Source organism: Peromyscus leucopus, chromosome 13 (genome assembly GCF_004664715.2).
Source record: "Peromyscus leucopus breed LL Stock chromosome 13, UCI_PerLeu_2.1, whole genome shotgun sequence".
Classification (NCBI taxonomy): Eukaryota; Metazoa; Chordata; class Mammalia; order Rodentia; family Cricetidae; genus Peromyscus; species Peromyscus leucopus.
Genome location: NC_051074.1, coordinates 9,146,607 through 9,168,973, shown reverse-complemented (window position 1 = coordinate 9,168,973; position 22,367 = coordinate 9,146,607). Strand labels below are relative to the sequence as shown.

General features: G+C 49.3%; 1 long non-coding RNA gene across 1 annotated transcript; it reads left to right on the top strand.

Annotated features, from left to right (window-relative positions):
• The first annotated feature begins 262 nt into the window (after positions 1-262).
• Positions 263-20,976, top strand: LOC119088938. The gene is made up of 3 exons (XR_005092699.1): positions 263-386; positions 1,171-1,286; positions 19,311-20,976. It is a non-coding gene; the product is annotated as an uncharacterized LOC119088938 (long non-coding RNA).
• The last annotated feature ends 1,391 nt before the right edge of the window (positions 20,977-22,367 follow it).

The following is a 22,367-nucleotide window of genomic DNA, read 5'->3' as shown; positions in this document are numbered from 1 at the left end:
TTAGCCTGCCTGGACCTCCTTCCCCTAGCTACTTCCTCCGCTGCTTCTAGCGCCTGAGCTAGCCTCCAGCCTCTGCCTCAAGGGTCCTAAGTCCATCCCTGGCTTCTGCCCACAGCCTGGTCCCTAAAACTTGCACCATGGGGCACTATGACTTCTTTAGGCTCAACTCCGATCTACACATCCTGCTTGCAACTCTCTCAGCTGCAATCCCAAATCCTCAACTCTCAGCTGCGGGCTGGACCCTGACCCCGGAATCACAAGTTCCCTAAGAGCCAGGTGGTGCGGCATGGTCAGGAGTGGGTGGAGCCTTCCTGAAAGGCCTCCAGCCCACAATGGAGCAGAAATGTGAACAAGGCTGCTGTGGGCTCAAGGCTGGCTGTGCAGAGGTGAGCGGCTCTCCTCACAGGCATCTGCAATTGCCTTAGTGCCATGGGGACGCGGAGGATAGAGCAAGAGGGAGGGCTTGGAATCCGGACATCCTAGGAACTGGAGAGGAGGGTGAGCCGTGGAGGAGGGTGAGCCGTAGAGTCTATTAGTCTCTTTGCAGTTGGGGGTAGGTTGGCCTTCAGAGTCCTGAAGATATTTCACTAAGAGAATCAGGTTGGACTGCTGCAGCCCTTTTAAATGGGGAGTGGTATGGGACCCCCAAATCTCGGGCTGTCTTTAGGGATGGGAGCTGGAAAGCAGAAGGCTACATGGGAAGTGGGGGGAGGGGCACTGAGCAGCCAGGTATGGCTGGAACACCCTGGCCTGGTTGAGATGCAGCTGAGCTTCCTGCCCGCAGTGTGCAATGGGCACATTAACCTCTCCTGGTCTCCTGGACCAGGTCTCCAGAGATGTACTCCAAGGGAGACAGGGAAAGGAGAGAAACAACGGTACTTGCCCATGTCCCCCACCAAGCTTGGCAGCTACATGAGCTGGTGCTGGCATGTTGGGGAGGCAGATGGATTACAGCAGAGCTCAATTTACTGAGTGAGGTCAGCGGCCCCAGCTGTCACCCCACGCCTTCAGAACTGGAGACGCCATGAAGATGTTCTGGCAGCCAAGAGGCATATCTTGTCTCCCAATACCAGGGCTGGGCCCTCACACCTGCAGACTGGTGACAGATTTAGTGTCTGTCCTGACACCCTCTCTCCCTCCTCTTCCTTTTCTCCCCACCTTGGTCTGCAGCCTGTACACCATGGGACCAGCACCCCGGTTCCTTGCCAACTGGTTGTGCATGGCAGTGACCCAGGACCAAGAAGCCATTCCCAGCATCCACCACGGAGCTCTCTGGCTGGGCAGAGGTAAGAGAGAGGAGAGGCTCATGTTTGATGAGCTGGGGGTGGGAGATGGAAAGTGAGTTCGAGAAGCGAGAAGGCAGCCTCACAAGGTTCTGTGTGGGCCGCAGAGGAGGGCAAGGGAACCAGGAGCCGAAGGCTATGTTGCCCAACACTTGGCACCAGTGATAGGGTGGGTATCTTATGACGCTGCTCCAAAGGGCCAGCTGTTTCTTGCAGGAAGTGGACGGCAGCTAGGGTGCTCAGGAATGAGAGACATAATCAGACAGGCACACGGACTCAGGCACTGTGGTTGAGGGAAGGAAACCAAGTAGGGTCAGAACAACCTGAGCCAAGGATCCTGAGCCAAGGGCAGGAGAGGACAGGGCCACCATGGGGACAGGGGACAAACTTTAGGGGGATACGCTGCACTGAAGAGAAATCAATGGATGGACGCCAGTTCCACCCATGAGAAGCCCTGGCAGAGAGCAGAGCTGCCTGGTACCACCAAGGCCAGGAGTGGGTGACAGCTGGGATACAGGGGAGCCTTTCCCCCTGGCCCTGGCCACTGAGATGCTTCTCCACTGCCATGCAGCAAGCGGGGCTGCCTTTCCTTGGGTTAGTTCTAAGGCGAGTCTTTTTGATTCTGGTTAGTAGCAAAGGGGGCCTTGCTGTGCAGCCCCATTCACACTCTGTCCCTACATGCCTACGTGGGGGCACGCTCTCTGATGTAAGGTCCACCGTGCAGCCCAGAGTGACTCAAAGCCCCGCCCCTCTCCGGAGCTGGGGACCTTCCCATTGTTGCTCTCCTGGTCACACAGAATCCTTCTGTGTCTGTCTCACTGACATGAGTGGGTCTGGGGAGTACATCCACAGGCCACATGTGTACAATTTTTCTAGTTCCTGCCCTGCATACCATCTGAGTATAAATCCAGTCTCCATTAAAAACCCACTTAAATGACAGCAGTCCCCAGCCATATGTGGGAGTAGCTGGCTTGAAGTCTTGGTGACACCCTCAGATTCTCTCCTCTTGATGCCTGGAAACATCACTGTGATGCTAGTTGATGCCATGTGTGGAGTAAGACTTAGAAAGGCCTTTGTGTGCTACCTGGTTCTGCCCCTCTCCATTCTGTTACCCGGAGTAGCAAACAGATTCTCAGAGACCAGGGAACACACTGCCGGATTCAAGGGTGCAGAGACAAGCAGACGTCTCCAAAGGCAAAATGGGGGCAGGGGAGCTCACAGAGGCTGTTTTGAAAGAGCCGTCCTTTCCAGCGAGACTCATAACAGCAGTGTTCAAGGATCAATAACAAGGTGACGCCCATCCCAGCTCGGGCAGGCCACGGCTGGGTGGATGCCCTTGCAAAAGTGTTTTCTGAGCAAGGTTACGCTGGCCTGTGCAAGGCTGTGGTCTGGCAGGGTGTTCTGGGGCCATTCCTAGATCAAGCGTGAACGTGAGATCACCTCCTTTAAACACTTTTGGCTTCATTTGTAATTTGCTTTTTCTATGCTCTAATGTCGATAACCTCATCGAGGCTATCAGTGCTTCTAAGTCCAGGTTCTGAGCAGATTCCATCTTTGCCAGCATGTGGACACAGAGGCAGATGATGGCAGACGAGGGGAGGAGCCTCAGACCGGCACAGTTCACACTTGAGCAGGCTGTCATTTGGGTCTGTTCTTGTCTGTGTTTATCTGTGTTCAGCGTTTGGGGGGGTCTGGGGAGGTCTCTGAGAGGGAGAGACTACAGGGCATCTCTCTGGAGGGAGCGAGGATCCCGTGGGAGAGAAAGAAGTCAAGATCCAGGACTGGGAAGAAATTGGTCAGGACCCCGGTCCAGTGAGTCAGCACATATTGACTTGGGTTCTCAGGACTGCTCTGCAGTAGCTTGAAGATGATAGCCATGGGCCTGGAGGCAACCTGGGGAAAGGAGCCTGCTCAGAGGCCTTCCTAGCCAGGAGACTGTGCTAGCCTAGGACAGGTGAGGTCCTTAGCCTACTCTCTTTGCAGCCATGCTTGTCTGGGTGTCTTTTGTCTTCTGCCTCGAGGACCTCCGTTTTGGGAGCCATGCGTTCTGTGGATGAACAAGATTATGACCTAACATTCTCTCCTTGCCGGTGCCTTGGTCTGGATAATGGCTGGCTTTTCTTCCTCACCCCCCTTGCCATCCTGGTTGTATTGTCCTGGATAACTGCTCCCTCGCCACAGCTCCCTGTCACACCAGGTCACAGAAGCCTCAGCCCTGTTCCGCAGCAGGTGAAGTGTGAAGTGATTTCACACTTCCTAGGATAGCTGCACATACTTTCTCTCTATCCCAATCTCTGAGCATCACTACTGGTTGTTTGCATGGGCTGATAGGCAACCAGACCCAGATTCTAGTCCTGGGTCTTCCTCTGAGACAAGGCAGCTCCTGTAGTCACCCTGACCTCAACTCCCCCTTCTGTAAAGAAGAAAGCCTCGTGTGTTGACTGATAACGCCATAAGGGCTTCGTGAGTCAACCTGCACAGAGCACTGGGTGGATGCTCAAGTGCTGGTGCCCATGCTGGAGGTCCACATGAGGAAGAGAGCCGTAGGTTACCTGTGGTAGAGCATACTCCACAGTGAAATACAAAATACTTTTACATTTCTAAAACTAATCGACTGTTTACTGTAAAAAAAAATAAATAAAAATGTATTAGGGGGCTGAAGAAATAGAAATGAATGGAATCATTATGGGAATGAGAAATGTAATGGCCTAAGCAAATAAGGGAGAGAACATGCATCACTAAGCACAAGGCGTACAAAGACACAGACAGGTCAGAATAGAAAGCTCTGCAAAGACAGACTTCATAAACTCTGATCATAAGACAGATGGAGTGGGGGTCAGAGGAAGTAGACTCCAGGACAGGGAGTCACCATGAGTGCAGAGGGACATCTCACAGTGACAGAAGGATTAGTTCAAGGAGGGGGTGCAGCAGACATGAACACATGAAGCAGGACCTGGGCGAAGCTGGGTGTGGTGGCTGGCATCTGTAATCCCAGCTCTCAGGATGTGGAGGCAGGAGGATTTCTGTGACTGTGAGGGCAGCCTGTGAAACGTGTCTCAGGAAATAGGAAAAAAAAAACTAACCCAGCGGAACTGAATGTTCAAACAAGCAAACACCCAAGCACAGGTGGGATTTTCCAGCAGATGGAAGGGTCCAGGAGGACACCCGAGGCCTGAGCAGACCTGCTCAACAGCCTGACCTCAGAGTCCACCAAGCCCTCCCCCCAATCCCCACCCAGGAAACAGCAGATCCACCCACTGTGGGGAAGTGTTCTCCAGAACCATGGGGACTGATGCCGGACAGAGTGCCATCTCAGGCCATAGAAAAGAAGTCAACAAATAATGCTGGGATTTTGTCTTTAAAAAATAGACCCCTATTTGATGGCTGCTATGGAATACTCTTTCTGTACACTGCGAAGACGTGTTGCTCTCCTTGTTAAGAAAAAGCTGATTGGCCGATGGCCAGGCAAGATGTTTGGGGCAGAGAGAATGCTGGGGAGAAGAAGGGTGGAGTCGGAGGAGACACCATGAGATGCAGAGTGAGTAGGATGGAAGAATGTAGATGAAGTAAGCAAGGCTTGGGGCAGCACATAGATGAATAGAAATGGGTTAATTTAAATTTTAAGAGCTAGCTAGAAAACAAGCCTAAGCTATTGCTGAGTATTTATAATTAAATATTAAGTCTCTGTGTGGTTATTTGGGAGCTGGCAATTCAGACCAAAAAAAAAAAAAAAAAAAAAAAAAAAAAAAAAAAAAAAAAAAAAAAAACCAACTACAGATAGCACTCAAGGAGAAACTCCACAACCATTTTATTGCATCCCAGAAGGGAAGTCTTTATTATTTTAAAACAGGAAGGTATATCACGGCTCTAGAGGAGGAAAGGAGTCCTAAAGAGCATGAACCATGACAAGAATGGCCAGTTTGGGAAGCAGGAACAGGACAGCAAATTCTTAAAGCCACTAGCTCATGGGAGGTGTGTCACACAACAAGGCCAGCATTAAAATCTAGCGTACATTGAGGGTTCCCTAAAATACTAAGTAACAAACCACAGTACCAAACAGAAATTATCAAATACTTGTGTTGAAAGATTTGCCAAGTCAACTTATAGGAGAAGTTGTGTGTGTCCGCACCAACACACAAACTTGGAAATACAATGCATGCACTGATGGTCAGAGAGACAAAAATGAAATTACAAAAATTCCTCTTGTACCCATGACAGCAATGAATGTGCAAGTCTCTTTATTTCACATTCCTCCACACACGTGGAGAGGAGCTTTAGATGCTGCTGGTGGGCATATGACCTGACCAGTTAGAATAGCAAATGGCTAACATCCATTGAATTTGAAGCAGGTACCTAGCTCTATGACAATGCACCCCTGGCATCTGAGAGAGGCTTAAAACATTACCTGTACTGGAACTTTTTTTTTCTAAAAATCATTATATTTTGTTTAGGGACAGATACTCAGGGTAAGAGCAAACATCCTATTCAGAATATGTCAGTGTCTTGGAGGGGGCAGAAATGGATGCAAGCACAGGTTTAGCCAGAGGCTCAACATTGTGTTCCTTAAGCCAATGACTGGGCTCACTGGTACATACTACCAGTTTCATATTATTATTGTTGAATCTGGAATGTTCCCCACAGGCTCATGTTCTGAAGACTTGGTCCCCAGCTTCTGGCACCATTTTGAAGGCTGTGGAGCTGGGGTCTGGATGGCAGAGTAGGTCACTAGAGGTGGCCTTTGAAAGGTTAGACTTGTGCCTAGTTCCAGACTTCCTGGTCTCCCGCCATAGACCCCTCTGATAACGGGAGCCAAAGTAAATCATTCCTTCTTTAAACTGACACTGTTCAGTATTTTGCCACAGTAGTGAGCAATACATATTTGTCTAAAATATCACATAACTCTTACTGAAAATGCTTTTGAAATTTTGTTCAGAGAGGCACATTAAATGATAAGATGATGGTTAACATGAAAATCACTATTTTTTAACTTCTATCATTTGAGGTGTGATCTTTTTTTGGAAAGTGTCACATGCTTGCCTTAAGTGTGTTTTATGTTAACAATTTTAGATGCTCAAGAGAATAAAAAATAATGGAAGAACTTGATCTTTGGGGCAAAGCAGTGTTTTCAAAGTGTGGTCCATGCCTCTGGAGTCCCAGAGACCTTGGTGGTCATATATGAGGTCAAGTCTATTTTCATGATGCTGAGATTTCTCTCTCTGTTGACATTTGCAATAAAGGAGCCAAGCTGCCCACAATGGCCCTCAGGTTAGCATCTTTCTGTGACAGCAGTCACTGTGTGCCTCACTGCCTGGGGCACTCATGAGGGAAAACATGAGATGGTCTGCCTGAGGATATCCTGAGTAAACTAGAGACCATGCCCATCCTTGATGCTCAGGCTGTATGTTTTTTTGTTTTGTTTTGTTTTTTTGTTTTTTACTGCTCTTCTAAAGTAGATGTGAAAAAAATGTTTTTCCAAAGTAGAGGATACTGATGATGGTGATTAATCTTTATTGTCAACCTGGCTGGATCTAGAATCACCATGGTAACACATCTCTAGGCATGTCTGTGAGTGATTTCCTAGATTAGGTTAATTGGGTGAGAAGACCTACCCTGAATTTGGACATCACTATCCTCCCAGTCAGGATCCCAGATTGAATAAAAAAGAATAAAGTGAACTGAGCCCTAGCATCTCTCTCCTGTGGATGGAATGTGACCAGCAACCTTAGGCTCCTGATGCCATGCCTTTCCTTCCATGATGGCCTGTGTCCTCCTTGAACTGTGAGCCAAGATAAACCCTTCCTCCCTGTCTTAGTTAGGGTTTCTGTTGTTGTGAAGAGACACCATGACCACAGCAACTCTTATAAATGAAACATTTAATTAGGGTGGCTCGCTTACAGTTTCAGAGGTTCAGTCCAGTATCATCACAATGGAGAGCATGGCAGTGTGCAGGCAGATGTGGTGCCGGAAAAGTAGCTGAAGTCCTACATCTTACAGGCAACAAGAAGTCGAATGAGACACTGGGCGGTATCCTGAGCATAGGCAACCTCAAAGCCCGCCCCCACAGTGAAACGCTTCCTCCAACAAAAGGCCACACCCACTCCAACAAAGCCACGCCTCCTAATGCTACTCCCTGTGAGATTATGGGGGCCAATTATATTTAAACTACCACACTCCCTTAACTCACTTCTTGTCAAGCATTTGGTTATGGAAACAAAAAAAACAAAAAAACAAACAAACAAAAAAACAATTATAATAGCCACCTAGAGGACAGTCCCTGTGACCAAAGTCATGGCAGAACCAGTCCATTTCTAGGGAACAGCTTACAGACTCCTTGGCATGTTTACTGACACAGTTAAGACATGATCTTAGGGAGAGATGAAGGGGGATAGCTATCCCAAGGAGACCCACTGACAGGACTTGCCACCACTGAACCAAGATGACCTTTAAAACGAAAATTCAAATTTTGGAAAAACATGGGCCGACACCCAAATCATTCATGGCTTCCCATTTCATAATGATTTAGCAGATGTGGTGGGTGGTGATACTTGTAAGTGAGAAGCTTTGGTGTCTGGTAGGGAGTAGTGCCCACCTTTGAAACTCCAATTCAATGAACAGTTACTTTCCAGTAACCAACACTTGGTCTACATTCGTGTCACGGGAGGGGAGCCACTCAGAGTAAAGGACAGGCTGTTGTGTCCTGACATCACAGAGAAGCGAGAACTCGTTGTCTGAGTCTGTACTGCACATTGAGACTTGTCCTAAAGAAACTACCATCAGGCTGCAACAATGGCTAGGAAGCTTCCTCAACCTTGCTTGGCAGCGTAGGGTGCTTGCTCTGCATCATGAGGACCTGGGTTTGGATCCCACCACCCATGTCATGAGCCAGGCATCATGCACCTGGCTTTATGACCAGTTCCAAGATGGGTAGAGACCAGAGGACCACTGGGGTTTCTGGCAATTAGCCTAGCCAAGAAAACAAAAGACCCAGGTTAAGGGAGAGACCTTGCCTCAAAGGCAAAAGGAAGATTATAGAAAAGGACACCTGATGCCCTTCTTATGCTCACACAGACACATGCACAGACAAGCAGAGAAATAATAAATACATCATTTTCTTTAAAAAAAAAGACTTAGTTTTGTATATGGGATTCTTGAGAAGGGCAGTTTCCCTCTTTTAAACATGTATTCAGGTTTCCAGTTCAGTTTGTGAAGTGACTAGGCCTTCTCCATCATGTGTTCTTAGCCCTTTTGTTGAAGACTCATTGACCCTTTGTGTGCACATGTATTGCTGGAGTCTTGATCGTGAGTCCAAAAACTGCAAGGTCCAAGAGGAAACACCCTGGGAGCTTCATGGCTGTGCTCTTGAAAATGAACTCCAGGACATCACTCCAAACACACTAGAGAGGCTGCAGGAAGCCAGAGTGCTGGGCACAGCAAGCAGCCAGAGGGAGATGGATGAGAGCTAGAGAGCAGGAAAGAGTATCTGAAACCTGCTGAGAGGTAAAAAAAAAAAGTAGGAACTCTGCAATGCATCTCAGACAAAACACTAGCAGTTTAACTAGATAGTGGATAAGGGATCCGAATAGACCTTTCTTCAAAGAAGACTCCAGAATGAAGAGCAGATAATTTAGAAAGCACTGGAAGTCCTGATGGGGAAATAAATGCATATCAAAACCACAATGTCACATCATTTCCCCCTGCCAGGGTGGCCATTATCAGCTTTAAAAGGCAAGACCAGAGAATGCTTAGCCCAAACCCTGTTGACCCAGCTTTGGGAGGCAACACAGAGGACCTTCCAGCACTGAAAATAAAATGATCATGTGATCTAGGCATTTTGCTTCAAGGTATGTGTCTGAAAGACTTTAGACAGGGCCCCCAAAGAGTCACCAGCCCTCCTGTGTCCACTGAAGCACTGGGCACAGTAATCAAGTTGGGGACAACTTTATTTTCCAGTAAGGGATGAACGAATAAAGGAAGCAGTGAAGGGATTGTTACAGGGAGAGGGCACAGGGCACAGGGCGCAGGGTACAGGGCACAGGGTGCAGGGTACAGGGCACAGGGCACAGGGCGCAGGACGCTCTACACAGGGCAGTGCAGGTAAGTTCCAGAGGGAGGTCAGACTCTGGAAGGTCACACCTACATTAGAAGATTCTGCCTAGAGAGAGCCGAGGAAATGGATCAGCAGGTAAGAGTGCTTGCTGATGGGCAGAGTACCTGAGCTTAAGTCCTCAACACCCATGTCAAAAGCTAGGGACATGGCCACATGTGCCTGAAATGTAGGGCTTGCTGTGTGTCTGGCAGCCTAGCTGAAAAACAATAAGATCCAGATTTAGTGAGAGACCCCGTATCAAGGGAATTAAATCAAAGAGAATGATAGAGCAGGAACCCTGAAAATATACATGAGTATACATCACACACACACACACACACACACACACACACACCTGAAGGATGGAGATCTCAGGCTATTTGTTCTTAACCCAAGAAAAATAAAAAAAGAAAGGAGAAGAAAAGAAAATGCAAAGCAAAATTTGGTGTTCTGTCAAAGAATAAAAAAACACAATTACAGGAAAAATTACTAAAATTTTCCCTCCAACAAATCTATCTTGTTTTCTTCATGTCTCAGCCAAAGCAATCTATCCAACCGAGGGCTGGAGACAACGGAGAAGCCTGCTGCCACCCATGCAGCCGGGGGCGGGGGGAAGCATGCAAACTCTGCTGCAATGCCACTATTTTTGCTGAATTCTTAAGTGGAAAGTGGAGCTGGTTTCCATCAGCGTGACTTGTGTAAACACATGACAGGTTTATTCTTGTTATGTTAGCGAGTGGATAGATATTTCAGATGCTCCGTCTTAGCTTCTGGTATGATGATGCTGGTGGGTAGAACCACTTGAAAGAGAAGGCTTTGTGGTGCTCAATCATTTTAAGAGCAACTTGGAACCTGTGAGCAAGACCACTGCACAATCTTTGGGGATGAAGCCCCCTCCCTGATCACGTGACTTACAATCACCATTGAGGATTCCCATGCAAGGCCCCTAAGAGCACCACGAGGGCATGCCTACAGCATTGCAGGCTCTGGTGGTAATGGCGTAGAAAGACATGGTGCATATGGAAAGTCGAGGGTGCATTAAATAACCACAGTTTTAATTCTGGTCGAAAAAAAATTACCAAAGAATCTTTTTATTTTAAAGTATTTAGGGTGGAGCTTGAGAGATGACTCAGTGTTTGAGAGTATTCTCTGCTCCTACAGAGGTCCAGAGTTCAGTTCCTAGCACCCATCTTGGGCATCCTTGAATCTTTTATTTTTCTTTCATATATATATATATATATATATATATATATATATTTGTGTGTGTGTGTGTGTGTGTGTTCTCAGATGCCAGAAAAGAACTTCAGATGCCGTGGACCTAGGGTTACAGGCAGTGTGAACCACCTAATATGGGTGCTGGGAACCAAACTCTGGTCCTCTGGAAGAGTGGTGCATGCTCTCAGCTGCAAAGTCATCTTTTCAACTCCTAAAACAAACCTTTAAAATACTTAGGTGAGAAATATCATCCATATCTGAAATACTTCCCTGAGTACTGGGTGGACGAGAAGGGTGTCCAGCGCTCGCCTCAGTCCATACCTCAGAGGGGAAGGGAGACAGGGCCTCAGGACCTCCAGATGCTTGAGAACCGGTGCCCTGGTGGCTGTCCTCCACCAACCATCGCCTACCGATAAACCTTAAGTGGTGAACTCTCTGAGACCAGTGTCACTAGTCTGTGGCCTTGAACCTTAGTCCATATAGGGATGCTGCCAGGGACCTCAGAGGTCCTTTTTACATAAGCTACTATGAATGGGCACTTTATTCTGCTGCCTGGTGCTCCAGCCGGTGGGGATTAAATGTCTCCATGGTCACCCTAGTCATCAGTTCAGATACTTTTGGACACTCATTGCTCCACACCACTACCTCATGGGGCATGAATTGAGACTCAGAAATTCACCTGCTGGAAAAGAAACCCCAAACCTGACATGAAAAAGAAGGCTCTGGTGATATACACTGGGGAAGAAACAGCTCCCAGCTCCCAGCAAATGAGGAGGGAGGTCCATGTGGGAGTGAACAGAAAAGGCCTGTGAATGCCGAGACATGAAGTTGAATGATCAAGGGCTTATGAGGTGGTGAGACATTCAGCACACACCAGCAAACCCAAGACAGAGGGGTAAGGTGAGCACAAAAGTCACCTGACTCACCCCCAGTGCCTCACAGGCAGCTGCCTTGTGCAGGCTCCCCAGACTTACCTGGGTTCTCTTCAGAGAGGTCTTTCCCCAGGTCTAGAAGACTGATAACTACACCTTTGCTAGGTGGACAGAATTCAAATGTCCTTAGCCCAGATGTGGTGAGGACTGAGTGTCCTTGAGGCACCCACATATCTATGGGGACAAGGGCAGTTACCACACTGCCCTGCCCTCACTTGATGACCCTATGCTGGATCTCTGAGCGTGTATTCACACATATAGATGCCCAAGAGTCCACCCTTGAACACAGTGAGAATGCTAGAAAGCCTCGTGCAAAGCCAAGAGTGTAAGACATTAGAATTTTGTGCCCGATGCTCACAGCCATCTTGCCAACAATGCCTCGAGCTAGAACTCAGTCAGTTGTCCTTCAGCAGGTGAAGAGCTGAACTGTGGTCCCGACATGCCACGGAGAGTGCTCAGCAATGGAGAAAGAGCCAAGTATTGATACAACTGGATAGTCTCAGGGGAGTTCTGCTGGCTGAACAAATCCAATCTGAAAGTCAATGAGTGTTTATAATTCCTGAGCCAACAAAGTGATGGACATGAAAAAGGTCAGTGCTTGCAGGAGGCCCCGAAGAGAAAGGGGCGCTGCAGCCACAAAGGCCAGCAGGAGGGACCCACAGATGGGTTGTCCTGTCATCTCTGTGCTGGACACAGGAAGCTGCTTGTGCGATAGAGTCTGTAGAATCCGTATGTCTGGGTGCGATACAAAGCGAGGGGGTGAGGTACCAAGAACAGTGCCTGGGCTCTCACACTGCACAACTGGCCTGTGCAGGGGGGTTCACCCGGATTGCAAGGCCACACACGGCTCTTCCTAACATCAGGATCTGGATCCACAGCTGCCAGGCTGCAGGGGAGGGTCTGTGGTACCTAAATAATAGTGGCGCTAGCAGGAGACAGCCTCGAGCCCGCCAAAGGAGATGGTGTTGTACCAGGGGGACACTTGATATCTCAGAGCCCAGGGAGTGGGGGAGAAGCCCCTTCACAGTACATGACCTCAGTAAGAATCACAATATCTCCTGGGGGAAGGCTTGGCACAGGTCTGGAGCTGGGCTTTCAGTGTTTGCAGCTCGGCAAACCCATAAGGTACTTCAGGGAGCTCCCTTAACTTCCATGACCATGGCACCATGGTCTCAGGAGGAGGTTGAGGGAGATGCTTCTGGTGGCTTTGCCCTGGGCTGGGGAACCTCAATTTCTCCTGAAGGAGTGACGGGTTTTGCCCTCCCCTGTTCAGTACTAGAACTGAACTTAATGTTGAGGAGATTCTGGTTGTTCTGTGCCCAGAATAAGTTGTACGGATGGCCGTGGTGGTGGTTGGTGGTGGCGGTAGAGGACCTCCAAACAACTGTTCGTGGGAAGCAGTGGCCACCTAAGCTAGAGTGCGTCACCACCCATCCTCCCTGGGCCCTTCTCCCTCGGCTTACATGTTAATTGTTTTGAGATAAAGTCTCACTATATAACCCAGACTTGTCTCAAGCTCATTGTCCTTAGTCTGCTGAGTCCTGGGATACAGGCCTATACAGCTTGCCAGGATTCCTCACGAGGTCTTGACCAGAGCTGAGCTGTGAGTGTCCACCAAGGTATCTTGGTCACTCTTCTATTGCTGTGAAGAGAAACCCTGACCAAGGCAACTTAGAAAAGGAAGCCTTTAATTGGGGACTTGCTTACAGTTCCGAAGCGTTAGTCCATGAACATCATGGTGGCATGCGGGCAGCTCAGCCATGGCACTGTAGCAGTGGCTGAGAGCTCACATTTGATTCACAAGTTGCAGGCCGGGGTGGCTGAAGGGCACCTCTGCCATGGGTTTTTGAAATCTCAAAGCCCGCTGTCAGCGACACATCTCCAACGATGCCACACCTACTCCAGTAAGGCCCTGTCTCCCGATCCTTCCCAAACAGTTCCACTGACTGGGATAGGCCTTTCCACTAGATGAGCCTATGGGAGCCGTTCCCATTCAAGCCCCCCAAAAGTGAAGCTTGGAGGCTCGCCCCAGAGTCCAAGGGACAGTTCAGCAAAGCGCAGAAAAGCCACAGCTCTCTGGCCCTGCCCCCTGGACTCCACAGGTCCCAGTGACTTGTCAGTAGAAAAGGCTTCACTGGCCCCTGGGAACACCATTTGCTCACTGACAGCTGGCCTCTTCTGTGACAGACAAACTCCTTACTGCTTGTGTCCTTGGCAGAAATTGCTGCATGGAAGGAAGCATGATCGTGGGAGCTGGCATTGCATTCGCCCCTGAGCCTTGCTCTAAGGACTAAAATCTGAGACCTCTGGGTACCCCTTCCAGTGAAGAGGCAGCTGCCATGCAGGCATCCATGAGATGATACCCCCCAGATCACAGACCACACCCCTGTTCAGTGATCTCCTGGCTCAGTTACCCTCACTGCCCTTAATGTCCCTTTTATCCCAGACTGCATTTGGTCTACACCCCTGGTGCTGGCCCAGGAGGACAACACTGGGTCCCCTGGCTTGGGCAGCCACTCATCCAGGGCTTCACTGGCACTGAGAATGCATAGGGGTTGGGGGTGACACAAAAAGAAGCCACTTTGGGGGCACACATACCTCGCTATGGTCTAGCGCCTCCTGGTGAGGACCTTCTCCCAGGGAGGATGGGACGGAATGGCACCTCCCTCTCTTCTCCTCCTCTGACCCTTGCTTTCTCAGGGTGTGGGGGCTTTGGCAGCTTGGATTTGAACTAAGAGGTGGGATATTTATGGGTGGGGCAAAATTGGACGGCTCCTGCAGAATACCATCTGCCCCCACGCTTCCTTCTTGGAGACAAGGTGGACATTGGGGATGTGCTGAGTGCCAGTCTCCAGGACTAGGATGGTCTCATCAGAAACAGGACTGTGCTGGGAGAGATGGCCCAGCCTTGGGTCTAGTCCTCACCTGAGGAAGCCCCAGCCTGTGGCCAAAAGGGGGATCCTTCAGGAGGGATGGTGGGCCAGGGACCTTGATTGTCCTCCCAGAACTGCCCACCAAGTCCTGAGCTGCTTCCAGGACATGCTGCAAGGCACATGGGAACAGCTCTCAGCCTAGCACACTGTGTGTGTGTGTGTGTGTGTGTGTGTGTGTGTGTGTGTGTGTGTGTGTAGGGAGGGGGTTGGATGGTCCCTGAACTGTAGCAGGGACTATACTAGATAGTCAGTGTGACATGATGGCCATAGCCCCCCCACATGACTCCCTCCCAGACACTCCTGAATGTAGTCCTCTCAACAAATGAGAAGGTGTGCCCAGCCAGAGGAAGCCAGGTCATCCTTTCCTATGGAACTCTTCAAACCCAGGGCAACCTCCTGTGTGGTTCTACCCTCCCTATCTGTCTGCCAAGCACTTGCCAGCCCAGGCCATGTGTCCTGGAAAGCCCTGGATGCTCCACCTGTGGCAGAAGCATGCCCACGGCTCAGGTCGTTCTGGCAGTGCTCTGTCACAGGGTCCCCCACACTGCACTTTCCCTCCTTGAAGCTGCTGCCCAGCCAGCCCTGGACAAGTCATTTCAGGTCACCATTCTGGAGGGAAGGAGGCGTAGTCCATCCCCTGCTGACCTGTTATCTACCACTCAGATCTCATCCATGGGCCTCTGGGAGCTCCATGGAGACTCCCCACCCCACCCCTAGCCCTTAATTACCAGCAGACGCCAGGCCCATGATCTGGTTCAGATCCCAAGTCATGCATCCCCCGTGCGCAAAAGGAACCAGCACAGACCCTTGCGGGCTCCGCCGGCTGGCAAGCACTCCAGCCGTCCTGATCACATTAAATGACTGAGAACATCAGATCTGGACTTTATGACTGGGAGACAGAGGGCAAGCTCAGCCAGTTAATATCACCACAGGACAGCAGACCCCCGTGGGGCCCTTGCTGCCTCAATTGATTCCGTTTCCCAGGAGGAAAAGCTGAGAGTGGAGAGTTCAGATGACCTGCTTTGTAGTACTGGCCAGTGGCAGAGCCCAGGGACTCCACCCCTCCCCCAGCTCACCCCCACTTCATGCACACCCACCTGCTTCTTTCCAAATGTTATCCTTAAAGCAATATTGATTTTTTTTTTCTGCTAGAGGAAAAAAAAAAACCTACTTAAAAAAAAATGACAGTTTCTGACATCAGAATTCCTCCTGGGAAAACACCATGTTGTCAATATTTTTTAATCTTTTGCACATGCAATTTCTGTGTACTTGTGTGTGTATGGAGGTCAGAGGACAACCTTAGATATTGGTCCTGGCCTTCCACTTTGACACAGGAACTCTTGTTCACTACTGAGTACTCCAGGCTTGCTGGCCCAAGAGCCGCTGTGCCCACTGACTCATGTCCCAGCCCCTTGCTGACATTTTTATCAAGTAAAAAAGACTTCAGCGCTTCCGTACACAGACACCCCAGAAGGTAACCAGTGGCCATGGTGCTTCTCCCTGACCATCTCTTGTCTTCTTCAGCTGCACAGAGTCATTCCAACCTGAACTTACAGTGACCCTCCATGGACTTTCTTCCCTCGGGGGCCGTCTCAGGATCCCTGGGGTAGTGATATCACCAAGGTTTGCCTCTGTTGGAAACCCCAAGTGACTGGGCTAGCCCAGCTTGGGGGTCAGCTGAGCAGCTTGACATTGCCAAACACAGTCATTCAGGTCAGTTACTCGGAAGGGTTGGAGACTTCAGACTGTCCGTTGGAGGAGGGTGAGGGTCTTGTTTATCTTTCAGAGTCTGGACAGGCCTGTGGTGTCTCATCCTCCCTTCCTGCCCCTGCCTCTGGCCTGGACCTGACCACAGGCTCCAGCCAAGCTTATGACCTTGACACATGGCTTGTGGGGTCACATAGACCACTCAGATGTTTTCTTTACTCAAATTCACCTTTCTTCTCTCTCATGTTCCACCTGTGACTCATCCTTCGCTCTGTGGGGAACCTGTATTGTGTCTGTTAGAAAGCAAGCTGTCATCTAAAGATCATTGTCTTTCTGGGCAACAGCATGCTCCCCAGATGCTAGAAGCATGAGGCACTGGAAACAGCGGCAGTATATTACCCAGCCCTGGAGTAAGGACTGAGAACGGAGACTAGCAAGCAAGATGCACCCTCGGTACACTTAGTTGAAGCACCAAGACTGTCCTTTGTGTCCAGGTTATTTGATGTCCCTAGGAACACCAACTAGGGAGAAGGCAATGGCCATCTACCTCTACCATGAGATGCTGTGATGAGGGATGACAAGAGAGAACTCCGTTCCCTTGACTGGTTCAGGCTTCTCACCCCCATCTTGTCCCACTGTCCCTACACCAGGGATGCTCTCCGCCCATTGAGGCCAGGTGTCCTGGCCCTCTAAAGAGCAGCTCTCCCCATCTGATGCTGTGTGATTTTACCTCCATGGCAGTTGGGGCTGTGTTGAGAGAGGCGCCCATGTCAGAGCCTCTGCCTCCTCAGACAAAGAAGGAACCTCCCTCTCGATGGAGTGCCCTTTATAGCCACTCAGGAAAACAAACGCTGCCCCCTTTCCCATAGGTCTGTTCACGGTGCATGCAAGCTGCATGCTCTCATTTTCCTGCCTGACAACACATCACAAATGTTCTTCTCTTTGCTTTATAATCTCCAGGGTTATCTGGGAGGCAGTGTGGGACTCCTTGCACTGGGTGTGGTGTGCCTGAGCCGCTCGGCATTCCCCCGCTGACCGGCGACGTCCAGTTTACTTTATGAGTTGCATAATTCTGCAATAAACCTCTTCGTGCATAGGCCTTTGTTCATTTTGGGAATTTTCTTTTAAAGTGATTTCCCAGAAATATCACCACGAGGTCAAACGGAACAAACGATTTCATGATTCCTATTATGTTCTGCCAAACATCTTTCCAGATAGCTGGGCTCCTTCTGCGGTGCCTGGGAGTGTGGGCAAGGGTAGGTAGGACATTGGCTCCCTCCTTCAGGCTGAATCGGATGGGATGGTGGTCCCTGGCTGAGGTTTCTGGTGCTCTCTGGGAGGTGAAGATCCAGGGCTGTTGAGCACCCTGGAGATGACTAAAGATGAGGAGATGAGGGAGAACAAGACACCTAGTCAACCTCTGGCTGACGGGCCAGGTCAATAAAGACAATGACAGAGATGCACACCAGAGAAGCAGGCAGAGCTGAGGGACCCAGATCAAACCACTGGCTAGCTCCATGCTTTCACCCACAGTTCCTGAGTTCAGTGTGGCATTGTATGGGTGTCACTCACAAGGTATACCTTCAGAAAGTCCCCTGATGAGCATCTATATGAACAAGGGAATTAACAGTCATAACTCCCAGATTAAATTGGGGATCTAAACTCATATTGATGTGAAATGGGGAAGCAAATAATGGGGAAGAGAGTCGCTGTCTCATAGCAGAGAAAGGGCTTATAAATGAGAAGACACAGCCAGGTGGTGGCGGCACACATCTTTAATCCCAGCATCGGGAGGCAAAGGGCAGACCTCTGTGAGTTCAAGGCCAGCCTGGTCTACAGAGCAATTTCCAGGATAGCCAGGGCTGCACAGAAAAACTCTGTCTTTAAAAAAAAAAAAAAAAAAAAAAAAAAAAAGCTGATGATGGTGGTGGTGGTGGTGAGGAGGAGGAGGAGGAGGAGGAGGAGGAGGAGGAGGAGGAGGAGGAGGAGAAGAAGAAGAAGAAGAAGAAGAAGAAGAAGAAGAAGAAGAAGAAGAAGAAGAAGAAGAAGAAGAAGAAATGAGAAAACACAAAGCTTGGGATCACTCCCCTGCAGCCACTGAAGTGATCCTCAGCGGGCCTGAGGTGATGGCTTGTTGGAGGAGAATGAGGAGTTTCTTATTCTGGCCACACAAGTGTGAGCTGGGAACAGGGTATGACCGGGTAGAAATAGTGGATGGGCTACTGAGCAACTAGGCAATGGACACAACGGCGTTCTTACCAAGGAGTATACCCAACAGCCGCCCCACAGATGGCAGAATTGCCCCTCCATGTGTCCTGTGGATTGCCACCCACACCATGGATCCAGCCCTGCAAATAACACTGGCATCATGGAAATAACCCTGAGCACACTGTTCAAAAATCCCTGTCCAGCAGACCCAACCCTTTACCTCTGGCAGATGACTCTCGTAATCTCCACAGCAGCCATATTCAGGGCTGACAAGGCTGTGGTCTAGGCTATAGCAGAAGCAGCAGCACAATGCAGGGGTCCCGGTCCAGGTATGGGCTGGCCAGGGCTGGCTGTGCAGGAAAATATCGGGACACTTAAAAGATGTGAGTGCCACCTGTGACTGTAATGTCAATGTTTACTTTCTTAGTAAGAACATTCTTACAGAGTACACACAAATGCTCAAACAGAGGACATAGCATTTGGAATTTACTCCCAAACAGCTTAGGGGAAAATATATATACAATGCATATTGAAGTATATGTACTTCATAAGGTACATATTATATACACTTATGGCCTATAATTTTTATCAATATCATCTACCTTATCTATTATGTTGTCTGTACCTACCTACCTTCTATTTACCTAATCATCCCCCCTATCATTTATCATGACAAATCCAACAGGGGAAGATGGCCACCAGTATTTGGTTGTGGTCTTGTGGAGGGAGCAGATCCTTTGAGAGGTGGAATCTAGGAAGAGGTCACTATGGCAATATCCTTAGAAAGGATTAAGGACCCCAGTCAGTTTCTATGAGAGAAGGCTGTTGGAAAATAACAAGATGGTTCCTCCCTGTTGCCTGGCTCCCTGTCTTGCCATATGACCTCTCTCTCTCTCTCTCTCTCTCTCTCTCTCTCTCTCTCTCTCTCTCTCTCTCTCTTTTCCAGGTTCCCACTTGTGATGCTGTCTACCATGTTGTGACCCAGCCAAGGGGCCTTACTGATAACAAACAAAAAAATAAAATCAAACAATGAGGTCCCAGTCCCAGACTGTCAACCTTCAAAACTGTTAGCCAACTAACGCTCTCTTCTGCTAAGTACCTGGCCCCGGGTGTCTTGCTTGTCACAGCTGTGGAGCGTTGACTTCTGTGAGCAGGAGAGCAGCACTGTGTTTGCCAGAGATGTCGCACCCAGGAAGCCAGTGCTATGACAGTTTCACACCGAAGACCGTCCTAAACCCAAAACTTTATATCCCGTTCACAGGCAAGGGCAAAAGAAAGGCGTTTTCAGACATGTTCAGGCTCAGAAAGTTTCTCACAGAAAAGTCTCTTTTGTAGAAAAAAGTAGTTGATTAGATAATGTATTAAAGCAAAACTGTGTGTACAATAATTCTGTGTCAAATTCTAAGTGATTCCACACCCTGTGGGGAAGAGGTTTGGATGGAAAGAGAGTAGAGTGAAGAGTCAGCAGCCTTGGTGACCTGCCTTGTTCATAGGGCAGCAAAGGATGATGAGAGATGGTCTGGAAAAGATGCATAAACATGGATCTGAGGGAGTGGCCATCAAGAGAATCACAAGGCAATGTGTTAAACTGTAAGTAAAAAGATCTATTCCATAGATGTTAGGAAAAGAAAAGTGTATGGAATACAGAGATAAGCTCATGAAATAATATGGAGGAAGTAGTTAGGAATACAGCACAAAGCATAATAAATGTGACTGCACTATACTATTCACCAAGAGACAAAACTCTCAGAATACATACATTCAAAGATAGTCTAAGTTAATATCTACACAAAACATATAAAGAAGATTAGAATTCAAATGTGTAGCAGCTAAAATCTCCATATAGTACTAAAAGGACGCAAGGACGACAGGCCACTGAACACATGAGGAGAGGTCTCTGCCAGATAGGAGAGAGGCATTTGGGAGTCTATCAGAGGGGACACTGGACTCTCCGATTTGTCGTGAGCCACACCAAGCACCATAAATGTGGAGCCAGCAGTCTCGTGGGAGATGGAATGAGTAACTCCGTTTGAGCAGCCGAGCAGGAGGGCATGAAGCTCTGTGGTCGGTCACTCGGGGCATGAGAGTTTCACTCATGCCAGAAGGAGGACTGTGGTAAGTGAAGCGCAGACAGATGAGACCTGGCATATTGATAGATTCCAGCGGCATTGTCGGAAAATTCTAGAAACCAAACCATGGGCAAGGAAAAATGGGTAAGATGGCCCTGGGAGAGGACATGTGTAAAGACAGAGACTCAGTGGGAGCCGTGTTAGAGGAAAGGGGGAGAGAGGAACTGGGCTCCGCATCCCAGGGGAACCAGCCCCACTGCATCCACAGGAGGCTCAGTCTGAACTGTTGACGTCTGTGCAAGTCGACACCTAGAGCCTGGAAACCACCTCTAAGTGTGCTCAGGGCCATTTGTGGAGTCCTCACTTTCCACTAGCCAGAAACCCCTGCATTCTTTGCCAGCATTAGAATCGTTTTGTATACTCCCAGCTTTACTGTGCTGGAGACAGTTGCTGTACATTATCACATGCACTTTAAAAGTTGGCTTGCTTTGACTTGTGTACACTCGGTAAATAAAACTAATTCCATTCTTTGTGACAAACTGAGTTAATTTGTTAGGTGAATAATTGAACAAGTATTTCATGTGTAATTGCTCAGTGCTCTCATTCTGTGGCAGCCTCATCCTGTTTGGGGGCCCTGGGAGAGAGGGCAGGGGATCTGATCTGCATGGTTATTGGGTGTGCATTTGGGGTCTCCAGAGGAGTCAGGCCAAAGGGAAGCAAGCGGACCCTCATCAGAAGGACACCGAGGGAATGTGCTGTCGGTACAAAGCCTGGAGGCAGCCTCCAGAGAGGGTCTTTCATGGGACCAGTATGATCCCCTAGTTCTTTAGACCAGAAGTCCCCACCCGAGAAGCCAATGCATCTCCACAGCGACAGGCACTTGCAACAAGTTGGGCTTGGAACAGAATCCAGCAGTCTTGGTCGGGGAGGATTCCCGCCTATGGGGAGCACAAGGCCTTGGACACAGACCATGTGGTCTATGTCTACTCACAGCCTGGAGGGTCAAGGAGCTGAGAACTAGCAAGATGGCGACCTAACTTGTGATGGCCAAGGTCAGGAAGGCAGCAAAGAACCATGGGAAAGCCAAGGGCAGAGGGGCAGCGGCAGGCATCCCATAGTTTCTTCCTCGAGACAGAAAAGGACCTGTATGGGGCCCCAGCACAGCCCATCTCATGTGCATGTGGCTGGAAGCCGTGGCCAGGCTCTTCTCCAGCTGCCTTTCCTGCCTGCCTTGGGTAAGAAGGGCCAAATGCCTACTGGCAACTGCATCTGCCCCAAGGCACCGGGCAGGACCCCTTAGAGTTTCCTCATCCTGCCGCTGCCAGTACAGAACCCCTCCCTGCTCTGAGTCCACTCCTTAACTCCTTGCTAAGGTGAAAGTTGGATCCTTTTGCTTCCAGCTACTCTGTGTCCCACTAAACATGGGATCTGTCCAGCCTAGGTGCAAGTGAGACTCATTGTAAGGAGTTGTCAGGGACAGAGCTGCCCGGGGTAGAGGTCCTCACAGGCTACCACCAATGTCAGGAACACATACTCTCTCACGAGTTTCTGGAAACTGGCATTCAAGATCAGGTAAGGGCTAATGGATTAAAGATGCTATTTGCAAGCCAGGAGAGAGGCACACAGGGCATTGGCATTGTCCCTAGGGCTCTATGGGTCTTGGTACCCACAAGAATGATGCTGGTACCATCTATGATCTGGTTTAACCCTTGTGCCAGTGAAGATCTGAGGCTGCTTCTTCACCCACAAGCTCAGCCTGTTCCCTGAGCAAAGACCGAGGTCCCTATAAAGAACTTTTTACTTGGGAAGAAAGAAATGTAAGGCCCTACAGGTGGTAGTGGGAGGCTCTGCTCTGCCTCCTCGAGGCTTCAGCAAAATGCACAGGCCTTCCTGGGCCTCTTGCTATGAGAGGTATGTGCAGTGTTATTAATGTG